Source organism: Lissotriton helveticus, chromosome 3_2 (genome assembly GCF_964261635.1).
Source record: "Lissotriton helveticus chromosome 3_2, aLisHel1.1, whole genome shotgun sequence".
In the NCBI taxonomy this organism is placed as follows: Eukaryota; Metazoa; Chordata; class Amphibia; order Caudata; family Salamandridae; genus Lissotriton; species Lissotriton helveticus.
The window spans coordinates 174,162,401-174,186,905 of NC_136062.1; the positions used below are offsets into that span (position 1 = coordinate 174,162,401).

At 47.6% G+C, this 24,505-nt stretch overlaps 1 protein-coding gene across 10 annotated transcripts in view; it reads left to right on the forward strand.

The window, feature by feature from the left end:
- The window catches only part of LOC144826538 (uncharacterized), a 1,868,758-nt gene that overhangs the window by 788,459 nt on the left and 1,055,794 nt on the right, over window positions 1-24,505 (forward strand). Inside the window, exon 7 of one of the 10 annotated variants that reach the window (XR_013609842.1) lies at window positions 18,585-18,635. The exons of the other annotated variants lie outside the window; for them this stretch is intronic. The gene's annotated coding sequence lies outside the window, so the exon portion shown is untranslated. Of the gene's footprint in view, window positions 1-18,584; window positions 18,636-24,505 lie in introns of those variants that run through there. 10 annotated transcript variants of the gene reach the window in all.

Genomic DNA, 24,505 nt, shown 5'->3' on the forward strand with positions numbered 1-24,505 from the left:
AGCCAGGCATATTCTGATTGTCATACTTCAGCTTCTGAGCCCAGGTCATTGTGTCAACGTGTGTGCCAGGCGGTACCAGGGACCAACTGTAGGCTGCTACAGTATTGGCGAAGGAAGGAGGCCTGAGGCAGTACTAGGTCTGTAGTCTGTGATGTCAACTAATGCGGACCTGGGGTTAGCAGTCTCATCCACCACCGAAGCTCCAATAGACAACTAGGCAGTGTAGGCCATCTGCATAGGACAGGCCTTGGCTACAAGACTTCGGCTCTGGCTGAGAAAGAGCCTGTTGACGAATTTGGGCTTCATAAATTGGGGAAGGTAGAGCGGACAGGTAGATTATGTATGATACATGTGCCCCTGACTACCCAAAGTGTGACGTGCCCAGCCCAAGTACATATTTAAATAATATCACTGTGGTCAGTGCTGTGTGTGTATCATGGGAACAAGCGCTTCGAGACCCCATCAAGGGTAGCAAGATCCATATAAATGCAAACCTTTTCCCTCTTCTGTCCCTCCACTATCCTTATCAATCCAAATAACTGACTAATATATCCACCACTCAAATTACTTTCATATTTTCACTATACTAATTCACCACTAATCCTTTATGGCTTCCAGAGTAGCGTGATACTCACCGAAAAAGCGCTTTGATGTCTCATCAGGGGTAGTGAGTGCTACATAAATGCAATTACAACAACTTACAACTATGGGTGAGATTGTGATGAAATATTCCCAAAGAGCGAGACTTGGATACCTGGGCTTGGTTGGGCGGAAGAGACGAGACAGGGACAGTTTGGCAGGTTACTGTGATCTTTTGGACTGCACACTGTGGATAGGAACTGAAGAGTCTCATTTCCCAGAGATGAATGCCAGTGCAGATCTTTGGAACACATTAAGCACTTTATAAATGTCTCTATATTTTGGTATGGATGCCTGTATGTCCATTAATCTTTGTGTTGGGTTGTGTTGGACTTTGGCCCTTAGGGCAGGTTCACCCCGAGACTTTTTGCTTGAAATGGTGACCTGGAGATGGTGATTTTTGGATTCTGCGCACTTTCACTGTGTCCCAGTGGAAAGTGCGTGCGCACTCTGAGTGCATGTGCTGAGCTAGGCCTGCCCGCCCATAGGAATGCATGGGGAATGTATGTGTCCCTGGTAGTTCCTGATGCGTGGGGTGTACAGGCTTGAGTCTGGTATGTGTGAACTCGTGAGAGTGAATGCTGCGAGATGGTGTATGCAGCATGTATGTGTCTAGTAGCGAAGCGCCATTTCTAGACATGGCTGTACGTGTGCTGTGAGGGTGCTGGCGTGTGATTGGCTGGAGCTGGCTGGCATGCCAGGCTCCAGGAAGTCTGGATGGGTCTGCCCGGTGGTGAGTGGGAGATTAGCATGAGTGATGTGTGGGAGGAGTGTACCTGTGTCCTGGATGGGCTGGGTTTTCCCCACACAATGCTGGCTCCGCCCCCCTGTGGTGTGTCTAATGACCCAAGCCCTGCCAGTGAATAGAGAGGGTGGTTGAGGTAAACAGGGTACTCAAGAACCAGCTGCGACTGGTTCCGCCCCCACTCTACACCCTTGAACAAAGGAATGCACTGTATAAAAATGGGGCTGTGTCCCCACAGAAGTTGTTCTCTTCCAGGATCCTGAGGGGGCTGTTGCTGCTGCTGGGCCAGAGGACCGCCACTTGGGGTGTCTCCCTGCCTGGAGACCCAGTGTGCTGGCTCTGGGCCCAGCCTTGCCCCTTGCCCCTTGAAAGGACTTTTGCTGGACTTTGGGCTGTCCTCTAGCGCTGGGAGCGCTGGAATTGCCTCTTAGCGCTTGGAAGCGCTTGCAGATTCCTCCTAGCGCCTGGGAGCGCTTTTGTTCTGCTATATCGCTTTGGAGCGCTTTCTTGTGGCTTGTAGCGCTGGGGAGCGCTTTATTTGCGGCCCTAGCGCTTAGAAGCGCTTTATTTATCGGCTAAGCGCTGGGAGCGCTGTCATTGCCCTTCCGCGGCTGCCCACGCCGCTTTTGCTGATTTCAGAGTCCCCTGGCAGGTGCCCACCCTGCCCGGGACATTGCCGCTGTTTCCGAATTATAATTTACCTCGAGGGAGGCCACCCCTCGGTAAATTCATCCCCCTCCTGCAGTGCCTGAGCCGGGCCGCCGCGCTGCCCGCGACGACCCGGAAGTGGTTGTCCGGCCGGCCAATCGGTGCGCGGCCGACCGGAAGTCCCGCCCACCGCAGCCGAGAGGACAGAGGAAGCCGGAAGCTGCCGGGAGCCGACCCCGGGATCCGGTGAGTGAGGAGGGAGAGCGGCGCCTGCCTTCCCAGCCCAAGAGCCGCCGCAGCACGACCGGGACCAGAGTGGAGCTCCCCGGTGTGGGAGAAGAGTCCAGCACTCCAGGAAGAAGTCGCCCGGTAAGTGGAGCCGGGCCTGGGGGGACTCCGTCGGTACAGACGAAGGGAGGAGGGCGTCGGGGCACATTGCCGGTGCCCGCCCCTCCCCCCTGTGCCATCCGGGTTGCAGGAACCTACCTGGGGGCATTGTGGGTATCTCGAGCCCGTCAAGGCTCCAACGTGAGTGCCGCCATTGTGGGAGAGCCCTGAGAGGCTCCCGGGGCCTGTTAGTGATCTCGAGCCCCCAGAGGGGGGACTCCAACGACGGGCTGCCTTGTTCTTTAGAGCCTGCGAGGCTCGGGCGCAATTTGGCATAATTCGAGCGCAGAGAGGCTCCTGAGTGCCCACATTGTGTTTCAGAGCCCAGAGAGGCTCAGAGGAGGCATTTGGTAGCGTGAAGAGCCCAGCGAGGCTCAAGGGGAAACAAGTGCTTTGTGCAGAGCCTGAGAGGCTCCAACGTTGTCCCCCCCTAGCCTCGCTTCCCAGCTGCCCAGCACTTTGTGGGCAGCTGCCACGTTTAGGCCCTGACATTGGGACACAGGGACTGCCACAGGTGGTGGCGAATGTGGATTTTGCGCTATTGTGTTGCTGTTCCTTGCACCTCTGAATGTATTGTTATGCGTCATGTGCCTTTTACACCTCTGAATGAATGTTATGCATTGCATCATGTGTTTTCCTCTTACACCCCTACAGGTATTGTAATACATAGGTGGTTGTTTTCTCCCTAGTACAGGTGGTGCTAGTGAGGTCCTGGTTACCAGTGATTACTGGTTGTGTGCTATTTTGTGCTAAAGATTTTACATGCAAAAGTGCTATTTCTGAAAGTGCTACTTCTGATTCCTGACAGTGGTCCAGGTGGCCCTGTCTTGTACATATCCCTTGTAAATTTTGCCCGTGCCCCTGGCACATTGTAAAGTGTGTGTTTTATCTAATGTGTTTTGGTGTAATACAAAGGCTATTTTTATATAACCTTGTGTGGAGTTTCCTTTGTGGTGGGCCTTTGGTTGTTGTTGCTGGGGTGCGTGCGCAAATACTTAGCCTACATCGCCTCCAAGTTTAGCCTTGCTGCTCGCGCCACGTTACCTAGAGGGTGAGTAGGGGTTATCTTGGCGTGTAACTCCCTTGCCCTGACTTGGGTGTGGTGGTCTCTGACTGACTTTGGCGAAAGCCCTGGCCAGCCGGGGATCCCATTTCCAACATTGGCGGCAAGCGGTGGGACAAGGATTTGTGTTTGCCTTGTACCTTAGTAGCAGCTGGCTGCACCACAAAACTCTGCATTTTAGATGACCACATTTTAGGGGATTGTATTGTTTTTGAAATTCCATTGTTTCTTCTCCTGAAGAGTGTCATTTGATTGTGTTCAGTACATTTGTCCCCCGCCCTGCTTCCAGAGTTTGGTACCTGTGTCGCTTTTGGTCAGGTTGAGAAGTCAGGGGTGGTAGAAACTGCCTTACCGATCCGAGGGGAGGGTGTGTGTGGATGAATGGTGTGTTTTCCTGGACGCATGAGTATGAGTTCTCTTTGATAAGGAGATTGTTGAAGTTTTGGAATTGTGTCCTCTTACTTCAGATTGTTCAGTCCCCTGTGTTGCACGTGTCTGTGAGCATCTTGCCAAGATGGAGTCTGCTTTTAATGTCTGGGGTCTGTTTTTGCATGAACTGAGAGAGTTTTGCGAAGAGAGAGACATTGCAGTGAATGAGTCAGACACCCAGTCCCAACTTAGGGGTAACCTGATCCAATGGCAGAAGGATGACTGGGAGCGTGAGCACAGTGAGGAGAGGGCCCGGGTCTCACACCATGAGGGTGGTGGGTCTGAGGGGAGCCCTGAAGAGTCTGAGGAGGAGGAAGAAGATGATAGCACAGGGACGCCAGCAGATAGTGAGGACCCCATAGATAGGGAGTCCCTTGCTGGGTCCAGTTTAGGAGGCAGCGCCTCATCCCTTTCCCTGTCCCCAGAGGAGCTGGAAGATAGGAGGAGAGAAAGGGAGCACCAGCTGGCTTTAGAGAGGCTCAGGTTGGAGCATGCCCAGGCTATGGCACAGCTGGGCATTAGAAAGCAACAGCTGGAGGTTAAGAAGCAACAGCTAGAGACCGAGAGGGTCTTAGCGCAGGAAAGGATAGAGGAGGCTGAGAGGGCCTCCACCAGAGGCGAAGTAGCTCTGGAGGGTAGACTATCCCCTGCGCGCAGTGTTGAGTTTCTGGATCCCCCAGGGAGGGTTGGGTCCAGTGGTGGCAGCTATTTAAATCTCAGTCTAGAAAGTCCCAGTTCCCAGAGTATGGTTCCTGTTTCCCCAGAGGAGGAGAATAGGTTGAGGTTTAGGAACCTTAGGAAACCGTCTCATCAGTCTTGGGAAGACTTTGAGGATGACTGTTGTGAAGCCCTGTGTGATTGGGTACGGGAGCCCACGAAATGTGATTGGGACCTATTGTTCGATATGGTTCTCAGAGAGCAGTTGCTCAGTTGTTGTTCACCAGGGTTGCGCCAACACCTGTTAGGGTGTGGATTGTCTGAACCATGTGAGCTGGCAGAGGAAGCAGACCGCTGGGAAGGGACCAGAGGTTCTGTAGAGTCATTGGTGAGTGACTCCAAAAGTAGTGGGTCAGGGATCTTCCAGCCCAGCGTGGTGGAAGAGGCTCAGTGTAGCCCAGCTAGGTCCCTGGTTAGTGAGAAGGGTGTAGGGGCTGACTGCCTGGCTCAGTGGAGCAGGAGTCAGTGGGTGGCTGAGAGCCCCCAGAGGCCCGAAGCCCTGTCTCAGAACCTGGGTGGTTTCTTGAGGGAACACCAGGTTGGGGACCTAGGCTGTCCTGTTAGTCCACTTGAGGAAGATCTCCTAGTGAGTAGAGGACCTGGAGTGTCTGTAAACAGAGCTCCTGTGGTTCTAGAGTCTGGCAGTACCGCTCCGGTAGGGAGGGTACAGGAGTCCAGAGTGAGGAGTGATTGGGGGAGTTCCCCAGTGGAAGGACCAGTGGATCAGGGACTACCCAGTTGGGCTAGGTTCCCGTGTAGTGACCATGGTAACACCACTTCTGGTCTGGGGGATCGTCACGCACTGTCAGGTGGACAGAGGGCGGGAGATCTGCGCCAGACAGACAGTCACGCAACAGATGTGACATTTGTTAGCCTCAGGGGGATTGCGTGTGAATCCCCAGAAGTCCTGGAGTGCCAGGCAATTGTTCCACCGAAGGTTCTAGACCAGAGGTTGGGAGGCCAGGTTCAGGATCAGCCTGACCTGAAGGGTAGGACGACTGTAACCAGTGTCCTGACCGGTTCTCCTTCCAGAGGAACTTCTCCAGGTGGGAGAGGGCAGACCTCTGGAAGGGGGTGCAGAGGGTGGGAGAGCCCACCTCTGACCCCGGTGTAACCTGAGTGGATAAGTCCTGGGTTGGAATGGCGTTCTAGGGGTACCCCTCACAGAGGGAGGAGGAACCCTAGGAGAAGAGGTAGGGGGAGGAGAGCCTTCCCTGAGACTCCTGGTCCGCCTGAGGTTGTAGGCCTTAGGCTGGAGAACCAGTGGCAGTCTAGTCCTGTCTCGCAGACAGGAAGAGTGGAAAATGGCTCCTATGTGCCAGGGGTTACTACCCCCCGCTCTGCGAATTGGCATGGACCAGTGGCACCTGGGTGGCCCAGGGCCTGGTCCTGGCCGCGGACAACTTGGGAGTACCAGTGGGGTAGCCCAGTTGGTCCAGAGAGTGTGTCTAGAAGGAATGCCCTGGGTTCACCATGGCGTAGAACAGGAGGGTGTCCCTGCAGTTGTGGGCCCGCGTCCGTGTTCTATCGCCCCAAGCAGGGAAGTCCATCACGGTGGTGATTGGTCTCCCCTGCGTTTTGGCTGGAAGGGGGTTATGTTGGACTTTGGCCCTTAGGGCAGGTTCACCCCGAGACTTTTTGCTTGAAATGGTGACCTGGAGATGGTGATTTTTGGATTCTGCGCACTTTCACTGTGTCCCAGTGGAAAGTGCGTGCGCACTCTGAGTGCATGTGCTGAGCTAGGCCTGCCCGCCCATAGGAATGCATGGGGAATGTATGTGTCCCTGGTAGTTCCTGATGCGTGGGGTGTACAGGCTTGAGTCTGGTATGTGTGAACTCGTGAGAGTGAATGCTGCGAGATGGTGTATGCAGCATGTATGTGTCTAGTAGCGAAGCGCCATTTCTAGACATGGCTGTACGTGTGCTGTGAGGGTGCTGGCGTGTGATTGGCTGGAGCTGGCTGGCATGCCAGGCTCCAGGAAGTCTGGATGGGTCTGCCCGGTGGTGAGTGGGAGATTAGCATGAGTGATGTGTGGGAGGAGTGTACCTGTGTCCTGGATGGGCTGGGTTTTCCCCACACAATGCTGGCTCCGCCCCCCTGTGGTGTGTCTAATGACCCAAGCCCTGCCAGTGAATAGAGAGGGTGGTTGAGGTAAACAGGGTACTCAAGAACCAGCTGCGACTGGTTCCGCCCCCACTCTACACCCTTGAACAAAGGAATGCACTGTATAAAAATGGGGCTGTGTCCCCACAGAAGTTGTTCTCTTCCAGGATCCTGAGGGGGCTGTTGCTGCTGCTGGGCCAGAGGACCGCCACTTGGGGTGTCTCCCTGCCTGGAGACCCAGTGTGCTGGCTCTGGGCCCAGCCTTGCCCCTTGCCCCTTGAAAGGACTTTTGCTGGACTTTGGGCTGTCCTCTAGCGCTGGGAGCGCTGGAATTGCCTCTTAGCGCTTGGAAGCGCTTGCAGATTCCTCCTAGCGCCTGGGAGCGCTTTTGTTCTGCTATATCGCTTTGGAGCGCTTTCTTGTGGCTTGTAGCGCTGGGGAGCGCTTTATTTGCGGCCCTAGCGCTTAGAAGCGCTTTATTTATCGGCTAAGCGCTGGAAGCGCTGTCATTGCCCTTCCGCGGCTGCTCACGCCGCTTTTGCTGATTTCAGAGTCCCCTGGCAGGTGCCCACCCTGCCCGGGACATTGCCGCTGTTTCCGAATTATAATTTACCTCGAGGGAGGCCACCCCTCGGTAAATTCATCCCCCGCCTGCAGTGCCTGAGCCGGGCCGCCGCGCTGCCCGCGACGACCCGGAAGTGGTTGTCCGGCCGGCCAATCGGTGCGCGGCCAACCGGAAGTCCCGCCCACCGCAGCCGAGAGGACAGAGGAAGCCGGAAGCTGCCGGGAGCCGACCCCGGGATCCGGTGAGTGAGGAGGGAGAGCGGCGCCTGCCTTCCCAGCCCAAGAGCCGCCGCAGCACGACCGGGACCAGAGTGGAGCTCCCCGGTGTGGGAGAAGAGTCCATCACTCCAGGAAGAAGTCGCCCGGTAAGTGGAGCCGGGCCTGGGGGGACTCCGTCGGTACAGACGAAGGGAGGAGGGCGTCGGGGCACATTGCCGGTGCCCGCCCCTCCCCCCTGTGCCATCCGGGTTGCAGGAACCTACCTGGGGGCATTGTGGGTATCTCGAGCCCGTCAAGGCTCCAACGTGAGTGCCGCCATTGTGGGAGAGCCCTGAGAGGCTCCCGGGGCCTGTTAGTGATCTCGAGCCCCCAGAGGGGGGACTCCAACGACGGGCTGCCTTGTTCTTTAGAGCCTGCGAGGCTCGGGCGCAATTTGGCATAATTCGAGCGCAGAGAGGCTCCTGAGTGCCCACATTGTGTTTCAGAGCCCAGAGAGGCTCAGAGGAGGCATTTGGTAGCGTGAAGAGCCCAGCGAGGCTCAAGGGGAAACAAGTGCTTTGTGCAGAGCCTGAGAGGCTCCAACGTTGTCCCCCCCTAGCCTCGCTTCCCAGCTGCCCAGCACTTTGTGGGCAGCTGCCACGTTTAGGCCCTGACATTGGGACACAGGGACTGCCACAGGTGGTGGCGAATGTGGATTTTGCGCTATTGTGTTGCTGTTCCTTGCACCTCTGAATGTATTGTTATGCGTCATGTGCCTTTTACACCTCTGAATGAATGTTATGCATTGCATCATGTGTTTTCCTCTTACACCCCTACAGGTATTGTAATACATAGGTGGTTGTTTTCTCCCTAGTACAGGTGGTGCTAGTGAGGTCCTGGTTACCAGTGATTACTGGTTGTGTGCTATTTTGTGCTAAAGATTTTACATGCAAAAGTGCTATTTCTGAAAGTGCTACTTCTGATTCCTGACAGTGGTCCAGGTGGCCCTGTCTTGTACATATCCCTTGTAAATTTTGCCCGTGCCCCTGGCACATTGTAAAGTGTGTGTTTTATCTAATGTGTTTTGGTGTAATACAAAGGCTATTTTTATATAACCTTGTGTGGAGTTTCCTTTGTGGTGGGCCTTTGGTTGTTGTTGCTGGGGTGCGTGCGCAAATACTTAGCCTACATCGCCTCCAAGTTTAGCCTTGCTGCTCGCGCCACGTTACCTAGAGGGTGAGTAGGGGTTATCTTGGCGTGTAACTCCCTTGCCCTGACTTGGGTGTGGTGGTCTCTGACTGACTTTGGCGAAAGCCCTGGCCAGCCGGGGATCCCATTTCCAACAGGTTGCTTGTAGGTTTCTTGATCTGTGTGCATAGGCAGCCATAAGTGTGCAGGTATGTATGAATGGGCTGTTATTTGCCTGTGTGCTTTCGTCTCTGTATGTCTGTATGTCTGTTGGTCTATGTGTTGGGGTACCGGCATGTCTGTTTTTCTGTATGTTTGTGTGCCTGTATGCCTGCTGTACTGTGTGGTCTGGTGTCTGTATGTTTGTTGATCTGTGTTTTGGAGTACATGTGTGTCTGCTGGTCCATATGTGTTTGAAGTCAGTTTTTCTTTCAGTTTGTGTGTAGCATTATTTGTCTATCGGTTAATATGTATGGATATTCTTCCACAGGTCTGTTAATCTGTGTGCATGGGTGTAACTGCATATCTGCTGATGTATGTGCTGTGGTTCCCGCATGTATATTGGTCTACATGTCAGTTAGTCTTCGTCCTTAATATGCCTTTATGTTATATGGTCTGTGTGCGAAATTGCCTGTAAATCTATTGGTTAGTGCGTTCGGGTGCTGATGTGTCTCTTGTACCTTGTGGTGAACCACATGTATGTCTCTTTCTTGGTCTGCGTGCAAAGGTGTCTGTGTTTCTTTCGGTCTGCGTGCATGGGTGCTTGTATGTCTGGTGGTTTGTGGTTTGAAGCGTGTACTTTGGTCTGTGCGTCAATCACCTGTAGATGTTTTGTGCGTTCTGTGCATAGATGCTTAAGTTGTGTTGTTCAGTCTGCATACGGATGTGAATATGTTACCTATGTGTGAAAGCATATTGTATGTGACTCTGTGAATTCACTACATGCCAGTTACTGGCTCTGTCAGTGCTTGTAATAACCCACAGACACAATTGCTGCAAATTCAGGAAAACGGACCCTTGATCAGCTGCAACATTCAGGCGCGTTCCAAAAGCCTGCGCAGGCACACAATTAATTTTGGATATACGGCCTAGCGTTCTCCCTCCCACCTCACAACCTTCCCCTCAAAGAAACAGGATGAGCTTGGCTCTGTCATGTGCTACGGTAAGCGCCCACATCCTGCGCCGGCCGCCTGAGCTGTAACAGATACTCCCCCCTCCCCCCACCAGAAGTCCTTGAACTCCGGAGCCAGCAGCCCAGTCAAGCAGATAACTAGAGAGATTAGCGCAATGGGCCTTCAGTCAGAGCTCAAACGAAGCATCTTCCGAGAAGAAGTAGGTGCATCGATTGTTTTTGCCATTAGAAAATAGCAAGAAAAACAAAACGAGGAAGGAGGGTGTCTTTGATGGGGAAAGGAACAGGGTGCGTAAGAAGGAAACGTTGGAAGAAGAGTGTAATTGTAAGGAAAGCAGAATATTAAAGGCGGAGTAGGTATAAAATATAGGAATTCAACTCATTAAAAGAAAGAAGGACGAGTGGCTGAGAGAAAGTATGAGAGATGCGAGGAAGATAAGCACAGCAAACATAGTCCTCCTAAATGTTCATCCTAAATCGAACCTGATTATTTGATGGCTCCTGTAAAATAACGCATTCCCATCCGCGAAGTTTCCCGTCTCTTCCAGTGGCGTCTTTGCAAAACACATTAGACCAACAGGGCTGGGAAAAGAAGATTTAAGGACAGGATCTCCAAAAAGGCAGTTTACAGTTCCATCAGATCCCGGTCGCCGAGTCATGACTCAAGTGCCATATGATGGCCAAAACCAGGGCCACATCAACATACCCCACAGAAACAGAATATCTCCACTCATTTCAGTTTAAACACCCTTATGCTCACATAATCGCATCACAATTTCCGCTTATTCTGTCTGAACAATGAACAATCAACCACCACCCAATGCAGAAAACCCACCCTTTGGCACATTCACCCATACACATAACAACTCTACAAAGGACTCAAAAGCTCTAAAAAATTTCCTTCAAAATAATTTACACATATCACTTAGAAACTAAACATTCAATTTAATCTTTTAATCTCACACAACCAAAGGTAAACACACATCAGAGGCAATCGATCGTTGGTCTTTACAGTTCTATAAAAAAAAGAGCACCAAGTAGAGAATGCTTTGCATTCCATGTAAATGGAGGTTGGTGCTGTAGAAATGCAAATTTCCCGATGACTCAGCTGATCTAGGACCCTGCAAATACGATGATGACGCTGGTGATGGCTCATTGTTGTGGAAAAACGATGCCCAGGTGTTTATGAGCCCATAACCACAAATATCTCAGTTGGTCACCCTACAAGTTAGAAATCTCATTGCAACTGCACACACAAACCTTTTAACCTTCTTTGAGAAATGAAGTTGTTTCCACTACTGTCACTTCTAGGCATATGTCCTGGCCATGAAAAGGGAGAAAAGGCAACATTTAGATATGTGCAATCTTGTGGAATACCACTCACGCTGCTTTCAGAGTGGAAATCTGCAAAGCATCAAGATTTCCTTTTTGGGGAAAAGTGGATTTATAAGTTTTAATAAAACCATATTCTTGCCAGATAGCACATATTCTTTCAAGACGAGTGAGCTTCTGAGAAATGCAGCCATTGGCTTTTAAATACCCATGCCAGGATTAAAACCTTTTCACTTACAGCTCACCAGCTCTTCTAGCCATCCAGCTGGAAATTATCTTGTCTCTTCATTATCAAATGAGAATTTTTTTTACCCTAAAAGGCATTCTCTGATGTAGCCCTGCAGGGTATGCACACATTCTATTTTACAGGCCCACAGTCAATTCAATCAAATTTTTTGTTAAACACTAGAGCAGTGGATCTAAACTTGTGGTTGGTGGGTGGACCCTGGAAGGTCTGCGACTCCTACTCAGGGTGTCCATGACCTTTTAGAAAATATAAATAATATATGCAGATTAACAAAGTATATGTAAATAAAAAAAGAAAATGTAAATAAATAGAAGATATAAAAACTTTCTGTGACTGTGATCGAATTTGACATTGGAGTCCCTAAATTTAAGTTGTTAGCTTTTGCTGGATTTTTGTGAGCAGCCCCAGTACTTTAAACAGAATATATGGGGTGGGCGACGAGTGGCCGCAGTTTGAGTGTTCACAACAAGAGAACACTTTAGCGCAAAAACGTCAAATTATAAACTGTATTTAGAAAAGCTTCAACCGTCCCATTAACATTGGAATTTAGATTTTTAAATATCTTTTGGACCTGGATATCCAGCACCTAACTGAAGCTCTACCCAACCAACACATAATTCCTCTTATTTCACGAGAACAAGAAACAGTACAAATCTGTTTAATGACATGAACCTTGACCACATTGAACTTTCACTGAATGCCAAGGGATTTGGGTTAACTCTAGACACCAAAGACAGCCTTATACCAGCTCACTCTTCTAATTAGAGTAAACGCCTTTCTTCCAGAAAGCATCTTCAGAATTGCTGTTCAAGCATTCATACTCACACATCTGGGTTGTGATAATGTCCTGCAACATGGCCTGTCATATTCCACACTGGCACCCCTAAATGGCATCCTACATGCTGTAGCACCTTTAATCCAGGGACTAAAGAAATATGATCAACTCACCCATATCCTGATGGAACTCCATTGGCTCCCATGCTGGGCTGCACCATCTTTAATATCAGCTGCATCATTCACAAAGCCATCCAAACTAAGGGGCCGATTAGGATGGAGGATTTTCCGCCTCCTCCGGGCCGGCGGAAGCCACCGCCGGCCCGGAGGAGGCGGAAAATCCTCTGCGGAGTCACCAAAGACCCACCGCCGCATTACGATGGCTGGTGGGTCTTGGTTTCTGTCCGCTGCTTTTCCGCCGCGGTCGGATTACAACCGCGGCGGAAAAGCTCTCATTTGGCTGGCAGTGTCTATCAGACACCGCCAGCCAAATTAGGATGCATTAGTAAACATGCTTTTCCGCGGCGGTTTTTCCGCCGTGGAAAAGCATGTGTACTTTTGATTTTGGGGGCCCGTTGCGGGCCCCCAGGGTGTAGGCGGGTGGGGGGTGCACATGGGGGGTACCTATGGTACCCCCCAGTATTTACATGCACAAAGCGGCAGGCACCGTGCGGTGCCTGCCGCTTTTTGCATGTAAATGTAAAACATGCACTTTTAACATTGCGGCGGGTGCTGCTTGAAGCAGCACCCACCGCAATGTTAAATATCCAGGATGTGACCGCCAGGGTGGCGGTCACATCCTAATTTGCACGGAGGGACCGCCGCAGCCCATGCGGACGGTCCCTCCACCTCTGGGATGGCGGACGGACGCAAGTCCGTCCGCCATCCTAATCGGCCCCTTAGTCCCCCAATTATCTAGCAAACAAGCTAACCATCTCTGGTTCTTCTTGACTTACTCACAGCCAGTTACCAAGTTTTATGGCACAGTAGTCTTTCAGTTATTCGGTGCCTTTTGTACTTATGGTTTGTTGAAAATACCTACAATGGTTTTGGAGGTATACAATCAATAGTATGATTCTAATGTGGATGTCAGCTAACAGATATGTTCAAAGATATTTACAAACAGCACTTTTTTAAAGTTCCAAAATTTGACATGAACAGAAGTGAAATGCAAATATTTGAGAACATTATGAATTATCCTTAACCTACAGAGGCAACATACTTCATACAAATGTGTGGTACACCTACTCTACAAGAGACACAGACAACACAGATCTGCACAGACACACCATAGGCAATACGCACATCCAACATATCTGACCGATAGAAACACTTCCGAACATACAAAACACACAATGAAAGAGTTATGGACGCCATAAACACGCACACTCTTAGTGATATAGATATTTGCACACACTCTTGAAAGACACACAATCTTGACTTATGACAGGCACTAATAAAACATATACTTTTTCACTATATACACTGTTGTGTATATAGTGAGACTAATATATATCGGTGCAAAACAGACCTGATGGATACGACATCCAATAAACATAGACCACGTGATGTAGACCACGTGATGCACACACAACAAATACACACATTGTCCACATGAGTACTGACACCCATTCCTGATTATACATACTCTTCCTTTCCAGGGGTTCACACTCAGAGGTTAACCTACGTGGTTTTGTTTTGCCCCAATGCGAGCAATCAGGTACCATCAAAATCAGAATTAATTGAAAAACTCTCCTTGATCTCTTTCCTTTGGTAGAACAAACGCATTTGCTAGAGCCCCTACACTATGGCAGAATTTAGTGGCTTAGCTTACGACGACGCTACACTTCAGAGTATTTTAGATAGCACACCGAGCCTACTAGACAGTATCTCAAGCTCCATAGGCCCGAATATAAATGACTGGAACTCAGTCCAGGTCCTTAAAAAGTCACAATCCTGAACGGTGATACACGGTGCTATCATGGCAGAGTACTTGCGGAGTAACTGTGCACCCCCTGGTCTTATAGTTACAAATGCACCACGCCTGTTCCTACAAGAGAAGGCTTTTTGTAAAGATTGGTCGCTCATAGCTTGCTGGTGCATGCGTGATTGGTTACCCTTGATCATTTGTACTGCTAAACGGATAGCAGATGCTATCCTGATAGAAATACAGGTGATGGAAGCACAGATAAAAACAACTGTCACAGGTATCTTGTTTAAAAAGAATCAGGATGAATCTAATAAGGTAAACAAGGAATTTAAGGATTCAATTCTTCACTCTAAAATAGGAAAATTCAAAAAGGATTTAGCCAAATTTAAGCACAAGGTGGTCTACCCGTATATGAGTGATGATTATACCCCTCCAAAGTTTAATGCCAAAGGTAAACGCTATGGCTCCACATACTCAGGGAGTAGTTCAGATGAGAATTCAAGCGATTCTGAAACTACCGATTCTAACAGACAACCATTCAGAGGTAGGGGTAGAAGGGCCTCTGTTGGAGAGGATATATGGCACCACCTGTCCAACCTTGGTGGCCACCCACTCCTTGGGGTTATCCACCGCAGTACTTTCAGCCACCGGCACCTTTTCAACAGTTTCAGCAAGACTTTAATAACCAGTCTTTTTTAGGAGTAGGCCAGGGAAGAACCAGAGGCAGAAGAAGAAATCGGCAGTCACAGGTCCACTGGTACCAGCCCGAGCCTGCACCGCCATAGATGGGTACCCGCAGCAAGACCAAACTGAACCAGAATCTGCACCAAACAATGTCAAACCCGGACGGGACCTAATAATAAACCTAAGTAAAAAGATCTTGACACCAGAAGAAGTAATGGTCCTTAACAGAGGTTCAGGCTTTGTGACTACCTCTGATGGTGATGATTTCCCAGTCCAGCGAAAACTGGCACAATTTTTCCGTAAAGTTTGTCTCCATCATTTTTTTAAGGACAAAGACCAAGTTGAACCGTTAGTAGACACTAGCAACACTTGACTCAGAAATCGCTCTACTTTTAATCCACCGCTGAACAGCGTTCCACCTCAGGTCCTAGCATTTGAAAAAGCGGTACAGGAAGAAATTACCACCTTGTGTTCTAACAAGGAAAGGCATTACAGCAACCTTTCACACAAAGAACAACTTGCTCTTAGAGCTTTGACTGGAGATCCTACCATTACAATAAAGCCCGCAGACAAAGGCAGTGCAACCGTGATCCAAGATACCGAAGTTTATCGTTCTGAATGTCTACGACAGCTGAATGATAGGAAGGCCTATCGTCCACTCAAAGAGGATCCCACAGAAAGATTAAGCAAGACCACTGCAATAGCAGTTGAAGAGGCTCACAATGAAGGCTGGATAACTGCGCATGAATCAGCCTTTCTTCAAACAGCACACCCTATGATGCCTTATTTTTACACCTTGCCAAAGGTCCATAAGACCCAGCGACCGCCCCCGGGCAGACCAATTATCTCGGGGATAGGGTCACTGCTGGAGCCTTTATCCACCTTTGCGGATTTCTTTTTAAGACCTCTTGTCAAACAAATGCCTACGTATCTACAGGATACAAAGGATGTGTTACGCCTGTTGCCCACAGTAGAGTTCGACTGCGAGAGAGACCTGTTGGTCTCTTTTGACGTTGAATCTCTCTATACATCCATCCCTCAAGATGCGACGCTTGATACCATATCTACCATTTTGAACGAGAGTTCTCTGGATTCAATCACCCCAGTTCATTTTAATATGACACTGGCCCAGTTGGCCATGAAGGAAAATGTCTTCAAGTTCGAAGACACCATATATCTCCAGGTCTCTGGAACTAGTATTGGCAGCGTCTTTGCGCCAAGTCTGGCGAACCTGTACGTTCATAACTTCGAACAAGAGCATGTACTTTCCATACGGCCAGTACTGACGTCTCAGACGTAATTGCTCGACAGTGGACAAATACAAACAGCACTCCGAGTATTTGTCCAAACATCTACAAGAAAAACAATACCCAAGGAAATTGATCAAAAAGGCTTGCAAGCGCGCTTCCAATAATCATAGAGAAGCCCTCTTAGAGCATAAGACTGCGAAACCCCCACTGGGTCGGTTGACCTTTGTAAATACATTCAACACAGTTACTAATGGTATTCAGGAATGTATACGAAAAAACTGGTGTTTCTTGAATACGAGTAAGGAGAAGATTCCAATGCCGCTCTTTGCTTTGAAAAGAGGCCACAGCTTACGGGACAGCTTAATACATACGCGTCCGAGACAACAAAAATCAAGAGTAACTGGTACTCTGTAGAATATGTCACCTGTCCAAGGTCATTTCCAATGTGGAGGATGTACCATTTGTCCACAAACCAGCCAATCCAAAACAATAGACATTGGATCATCGAGACCATGGGTTCAGACTGTTTTCACCAACTGTAGCAGTGACAATCTTGTCTATTTGATCAAGTGCCCGCGTGGATACCCTTATGTCAGTATGACTACACGTAAGGTGAAGCAACAAATGCTAGAGCATAAAAGCACCTTCCATTTCAGAAAGACCAACACAAAATTAACGAGACATTTCGTAGAATTCAACCACCCACCTGATAGTTTTTTCTGGACAGTGTTAGAGAAACCGTACATACCACCACATGTGAGCGACAGAGCCAAGTACCTCTTTAACAGAGAACAGAAATGGGTGTTTAGATTAAGTAGTGACACCAAGGGCCTCAATGACACAATTCCGTGGACTATGTTGCGAGACATCTACTCAGTACTAATCAATCAATTCCTCTTGGGATTCCAACTAAAATTCTGCCCCGTTAACCAACTAGAGATAGAAGCAATATGGGTATTACTCGCTCAGAATAGCTTCTATTAAGGGCACTACATTCGGGAACTGCACAGTTGCGTTGTTAGATCCACCAATGCTGCCAAAAATCTAATTATTATTTTTTAATTTTTTAACTGACCAACAACATTAGGGTAGCATTCAGTAGAAGAATACTGTTGAGCACTACAGACTACTATTATGAGTCTCGCAATTCTAGTCCTGCACTATGAAAGAACACTTTCGAAATTATTATGTTCCACCAGGTTAACTTAAATATGACCTATGACAGCGTGGATTGAGTTTCTAAATATAACTTTAATGTCTCACATACTAGTCAATGAAGGACAATGCACTCTCGATATAACACTAGGAAGTATTTACTTCTAGTAAAACAAAACTTTATTGTCCAATAGAAAAGAGATCGAAGGACAAGGTATTCCCTGCACAGAGCTATTTATTATACACTTTAGGTACATAATAATTTTACATGCATAGCTGTCTCGCGGGTCATATTCGCGATGCAAGGACACCAGTTATAGCAAAGCATTGCAAAACATCCAACAGTACTCACAATATTAATAGCAATAGAACTACAGGACCGTCGCGTTTGACGTCATCCTGTAGTCCGTCGCGTGTAGGTGACGTTCCGCGCTGATGGATGCGGAAAACAAAACTTTATTGTCCAGTTGAATAGACATCGAAGGACAAGGTATTTCCTGCATAGAGCTTTGTATGCACGCAATAATTTATATACTTAATTATCTCGCGGGCTAGATTCCCGACGGAAGGATACCAGCGTAGCATAGATTTGTCAAACATCCAATAGCACATTGCAACACTAATAACGATAGAATTACAGGACCGTTGCGTCTGACGTCATCCTGTAGTCCGTAGCTTGAGAGGGGCGTGCTGCGGTTAGTAAACAAGCTAAAAGGACAAACAAGATGGTGCCTCGGGACCTCCCATGCACTAAGGTGGAGCCCGAGGCACCGACGGAGAGGTGATAGGGTCTATATAGGCATAGCGGCACTGGCGCATGTACTAATGCGCGCGGTTGGGTGACGGTTGATCTTTGAGAGCCAGCTTTGTGATTCTGTTGATATTTTGTTAAGCTTGACGCATAACGGCAGCGAGGGCTTTTGACCATTGTAAAGTTCCTTTCAGATGTTTGCCACTGTACTGAATCGACTAAAGGGGATCCTTTGTATATATTTCGATCGTGGTAGACACGACAAGATACGCTACAGGTCACTCTTTATATGTGACATAAGCATTTGTACAAAAGTGAAGGCAGCAACTACTCTGTGCTGTTAAGTGAAAATAGAGAAATTATATGAATAGTGAACACTCAAGGTTACCACAATGCATCTACAAGTGGTTCCAAGAGTGCTATATTAACATCAGCGGTAACGTTGTCTCTTGAGCATTTATAGATACACAGCTCTAAGCCAGGCCCTGCGGAGTGTATGGGATGGGCTACATAATGAGGCTACCTTTTTAAGATATATTCTTCCAGAGTTGAGATCAAGTATGATGTTTCATATACAAGTTTTTGTATTCTACTCCTAACATTTTAGAGTTTGATTCCACCTGAAAACATTCTTACCTTATTCACAGGGCGGGGTCTCACACACCTGAGTGGTTACCGGGTAAGGTGTGGCTAATACCTCATATAGGACAGGTGAGTGGACCTGTACTTCTTTCATTAAATAAACCGTTGAAATTAGTGTATAAACAAAAATGAGTAAACAATCCATTATTGCCATGTATCCTCATGTTATATGTGTGCAAAATGTTATCTTTTATCTTCTAGGTGTGACAATCACTCTGCCTATATGAAGATAACATGACAAGCGCATAATTTTATGTTTACATTGTATGTATTCACATATGTAGTAGCTTAATGTCAGACAAGGTCCTGAAGAACGCCTGGGCTATATGCCCTCTAGGGCTGAAACTAGTCGACCATTTATTCACACGCAGCGACATATTTGGTTAACGTCGTTTCTGCAATTATTTTATTAGGTTTGTGAGAGTTGTTAGAATAAAAGGTTTTTCTCTCACATATCCTTTTTAGATCACCACGTCACTTGCACTGCACTTAATACTTTTCCATCACGCAATCTAGTGGATATCCTTTAGACATTCCAGAAGATTTAGTAATATACTTGGTTACTGGTTTCTTCTTCTTTTTTGCTACTTCATGTAAAGGTCACAGAGACCGATGCAAAACTCATACCACATCATCTCTTATTGTGCCGAAGAGGTTGAGGGGTGAGAGAAGAAGGATATCCAAATGATGACACTGGCCATGTGTGGCAGTTAATTGAAATCTGACTGATTCGCAATGGTCTTAGAGGGATGACTGATGGTTGTTTTATCTCTTTCTCTTATTCTTTTTCTCAATGGTTTTTGTGTGACCTTCAGAATTTTATGTATTGAATATACATACTCTGCAACAACAAATAGACTCATAAAACCGACTAACTCCTGACTCTATATACTCTGACATTCTTATACATGCCTGACAAATATAATGGATACACACATTCTTTCACGCCCGATACACACGCTTGACTTCTCACACACACAGTCATAAAACATGCACACGTCTATCTTCATAAACACTCAAACTAATATAGATGCCTAACACAGTTAAAGGGTACACTGATGTTCGATACACTTCTTGTTATGTTATGTTATGCTATGTTATGATATTCAGATTTGTAGAGAGCACTATTACCTGGGAGGGTATCCTAGGTTGAGCAATTGTGAGTCCAGCCAAACGTAGGGCCTAGAGAGACTACTCGAAAAGTCAGGTCTTCAGCTTCTTCTGGAATTCAACAAGTGAGAAGCAGGCTCTTACGTGAAGTGGCAGGTGAGTGGAGGTCTCTGGATGGTTTGTGAAAGAAGATGCGATTGTTGAGGTATACTAGGCCAGTGCTATGTAGTGCTTTGAAAGTGTGGGTGTGGATTTTGAATTGTGATCATTTGTGTAAGTGATGCAAGTGGAGCTCTTCAGGTGTGTTGGCCACCAGGTGCAGTCCCACATTGACGAATTCTTCCTGAAGATCACAATTTCGGTCTGTTCGGTGTTCAGACAGTATGGTCTTCATCCCGTGGGCAATTTTAGCCGTGCAGGCATTGGACTTGATCCTGATAGTAGGCGTCTTGTTTGTGAGGTAGAGAATGAGCTGTGTGTCATCAGCATAGGAGGGGACATTGACAACAAGAAAGAGAGGATGCTGGCTAGCAGTATCATGCATGCATTGTTGAAGGTCGGGCTCAGGGAGGATACCCGAGGATCTCTGCAGATGAGTTTGCAGACGTCCGAGATGTATGGTGTCAGACTAACTGACTGGGTCTCTCCAGTGAGGATGGAGGAGATCCATCAGAGTGTGCGTCCTTGGATTCCGATGTTGTGTAGGCGTTGAATGAGTATGGGTGGGAAACTGTGTCAAAGGTTGTGGCGAGGTCCAGGAGTATGAGGGCTGCTGTGTCTCCTTCTTCCAGAGTCATGCAGATGTCATCCGTGGTGGCAATGGGGGGAGATTCCATGCTTTGGTTGGGTCTAACACTAGGCAGAGTGGTATCAAAGAGTTGGTGGTCATTGAGGTATTCAGTGAGTCATCTGTTTATGATTTTCTCAAAGACCATGACTGGGAATGGGAGCAGGGAGATCAGTCTGTAGTTGGCGAGCATTGACAGATCCGCAGAAGGTTTTTTCAGCAACGGGAGGACAGTTGCATGATTCCAAGCATCTAGGAAGGTCACAGAATATACAGATGCACACAAAGAACGCACATAAAGATGAATATCCAGACCTAATATAGATCAGAAAAGGATACCCATCAGTCACCACACGGAACCGCCCTTCATCATTTGGGATTCCTTATTGACCATATTGCTGACAACCTACCGGCGATGTGAGAGGACAAGATGGAACATCCTCCATCGACCAAGTTAGGTGCCTGTGTGGTCTTGGTACTAATAGTCAGTACTCTATTGGAGTTCTGGACTTTTTGGTTCCGTCCAGAGGTGTCAGGGACAACACCCGAAGACCCCGGAGTTCAACCTGTCTCGGTGCACAAACAAACAGAAACACGGGCTTCTCGATGGTGGCGTCAAAGACCAAAGGTTTATTACTGCAGGGACACAGAAGTCACAGAAACTACACATGGGCAGTATCTAGGAGCCTGTTCGATTTGTGCAAAGAGGGTTGCTCCTTATATACTAAATATTGGGCTTCAGGCAAATTCTTTACATGTTACCACAGTTCTAAACATTCGTGTCTTAAACAATAAATATTTGGCGTTGCACAGGAATCGTCAACAGTATCTGATGTCAAAACATTACGAATGAGGGGTTCCCACTATTCCATCATAATCCCATGTCAATTTCTCATACCAGACCCGGACCGCCTCATCGTAAATTTCGTTACCTCCCCCTAATAAAGGCCCAGAAGGAAAGGAGCAGAGCCAGGTGCAGAAGATAGAAAGACAGGATAAGAAATGTTTGTGGGTCGTAAATGGGCACGGTTACCAGCTTCGGCCGCCTAATCATGATCAGGCCAACGAACACAAGAACCAGTATAGCAGGACTGGCCTCAGGCTGGGGAGGCAATTCTTGCCGAGTCATGCTGCTACAGCGTTGCTGGCCTAAGGTGCACGTGTCACTCGCAAGGTGAATCGCCGGCTAAAGCCTACGTGTCCTTAAATGAAAAAGAGGTCATTGCGTGTCCATTGACTATGTGAGGGCAAGGAATACAAAATGTCTGCCGTAATCTAAGATGGATGCCATGGGTAGAACAGAAATGTGTTTGTAACTGGAGTGCTCTTGCTCGTAGCATAGCGAAAACACCAGGATATACTAAATGGATCATTTGCGGTTCACTGATACCAAAATTATGTATTTACGACAATGATTAAAACACGGGTAAAATCGTCACGGAACCTCAGACCCTCCTTTTGCCCTTACATAGGCAATTACTCAGTCTATGTCAGAGTCAGAGTCTAATTCTATGCTCATTAGGTCAGTGACATGTTGTTGTATCATCATCCTGTCTCGTGCCTTTTCTCCTAATGCAGGTGGTTTTCTGAAACAGGTTGCAGCACAGAGACTACACAGAGCGGGACCACATTGGATAATGAGGCAGCACGAGAACAGAAATACTAGGATGACACCAATGACCATCAGAACCTTCCATCCCCACGCTGATATCAGAGTCCAAAACCACTCCATGAAGGACCAGTTTCCCTTGTCTACGTGTATAGAGTCGGAAATCTTGTGTAGCTTAGAGATTGCTTCATAGACAGTTGGAGCATTATTTGGAATAAATACACAGCAGCTTGATTGGATCATTCTGCATACCCCACCTCGATCTGCAAGTATCACGTCTAGAACCATTCGGTTCTGTAACGTCATGAGACGATCCGCCTGAAGCTCAGCTGTTAAGTTACTAAGGGCACCTGCAGTTTCTGTAATAGTAGATTCAACTACCCGTGTTAGTTGACGAAGATTTCTACTATTGGCCATAGGCCCCCAAAACGGAAGGAAACCTTTGAAAAAGTCTCCAGCTTCCTGACCAGTTGTGTCTTCCTTGCTAAAAACACCTCTTGCTAATCTGGTCTTGTGATAGTCTGGAGAGGCAGTGTATGTCGGAGGCAACAATCGGGCAATATAACATGAACCTGAAAAGTCAGCAGGCAGCCATGTATATGCTCTGTCCTGACAAATGAAGTAGGTACCCCTAGCAGTCAGAAAGGCAGGGGAGGAGTTAGACGGAAATACGTAAGTCTCAACGCACTCACTCCTCCCTAGCTGAGCTCTCGGATTTCTCCCATTTCCTTGCAAACAGACTTGACCTCGGTGAGGCACGACCCAGACTGGAGTGGAGCTTTTGCGTTTACTTTCTCCCAAACTAAGACGATACTCTGTAGAATTCCAACTCAAATACACCCGTAATTCGTCTTTAGGGTAAGATGGGGAATTATTGACGTCTTTAATCATGTCAATGATTCCCTGAACTAAAGCTTTATTGGCAGAATTGTATTTAGTGGATCGTGGTGGACGCGGAGGATAGGTTTCAAGGGCATATGAAAAAATGGTCTGAAAGGCCTGAAATGATCCATTATAGCTGAAAGGCAAGACTAGATAGGGAATGCCTTTATCCATAGTGTGGGGTATCAGGCCACACACCCAGCAGTCTGTTGTGTTAACTACCAGTTGGTGTTGATGCAAGAGCTGTACGAATGTATTGTTAATAAATTCTGAGCGTCGAGCTTGTTCGTGTTCAGGAAATGAGTGAAAAGAATGCATAGAAGAAACAGTTGAAGTAGTAGGATCAAGGGGAGGTACTGTGGTTACTGGCATGAAGATCAAATGTACGCCAAAGATGATTCCACCCACCAACGTTATCAAAACAATTAAAAATGTAACTGCACATTGCATTAGAAAGCATTTGCTGTGAAGTTTTCTGTACAGTCTATTTCTGCGAACATAAATTACATTCTCTCGTTGCAGCTCAGGAAGCTCCATCTTCTACGACCGTTCGCGACCACTGATGATGTGTACGTAGATGAAAATGCCTCTATCAGCCCTGGGAGTTCCCAGAACTAACAGAAAGATCGACCTTGTGTCTGACCCCCGCAGATTCAACTAGGTACACAGCCACGACCCTACGGCTACCCAGACGGCAAGGCAATTTTAAAACAAAAAGAAACAATACAAAGTATTAGCAAACTTCCTGGCCGGAGGCAATGTATCAAAAATTAAACATATAAAATGGGCAGTTTCCTGCTTTATTTGTCCATATTGCGAGAACGTAAGTTGTATCTCAGTTTTGCAGGAGCTGTCTGATCTGGAAACAGTGTATTTTCAGCCGACGTTGCAATGTTCACGTTTTCAGATGGCAAATGTTCTTTTGGTGCAGATGACAAATGTTCAGGGTTCAAAAGAGCAGTTTCAGGAGGAGAGTCAGAATTTGGTGAATCAGTGATTAGTTTTGCATCGCTGAAAGGTATGAACCTGGGGACTTGTTCCGTTTCAGAGGTACCGATTCCTTTCTTCACCCAGTTATCGTAAGGAAGTGGCAGAGGCACACGTTTGACATGTGTCGTATGGATCCAGTTTTTCCTTCCGGCCACACGAATAGCAGTTCTCGTTGCTAGTAGGACTTGGAAAGGGCCAATGAATTTGGGCTGAAGATTTTTTGTTCTTGCAAAATTTCTGATGACCACCTGATCACCCGGTTTCAGCTGATGGCCTGGACTCTCCGGTGGCTTTGGCAATGCATCGAAAACCTGTTGGTGAATAAGACTCAATTTAGCAGTCAAGTCGAAAAGGTAATCAATTAACATTGGGTATTCCAGCTGCTTAAATTCTTTCGGTCTAGGTACCCCCCAAACATTTGCAGGACGACCAAAAACTATTTCATAAGGACTAAGCCCTACTCTAGAATGTACAGTTGCTCTTGTTAATAGCAAAGCCAAAGGCAATGCGTCTGGCCAGGACAAACCCGTGGATGCTTGTATCTTAGC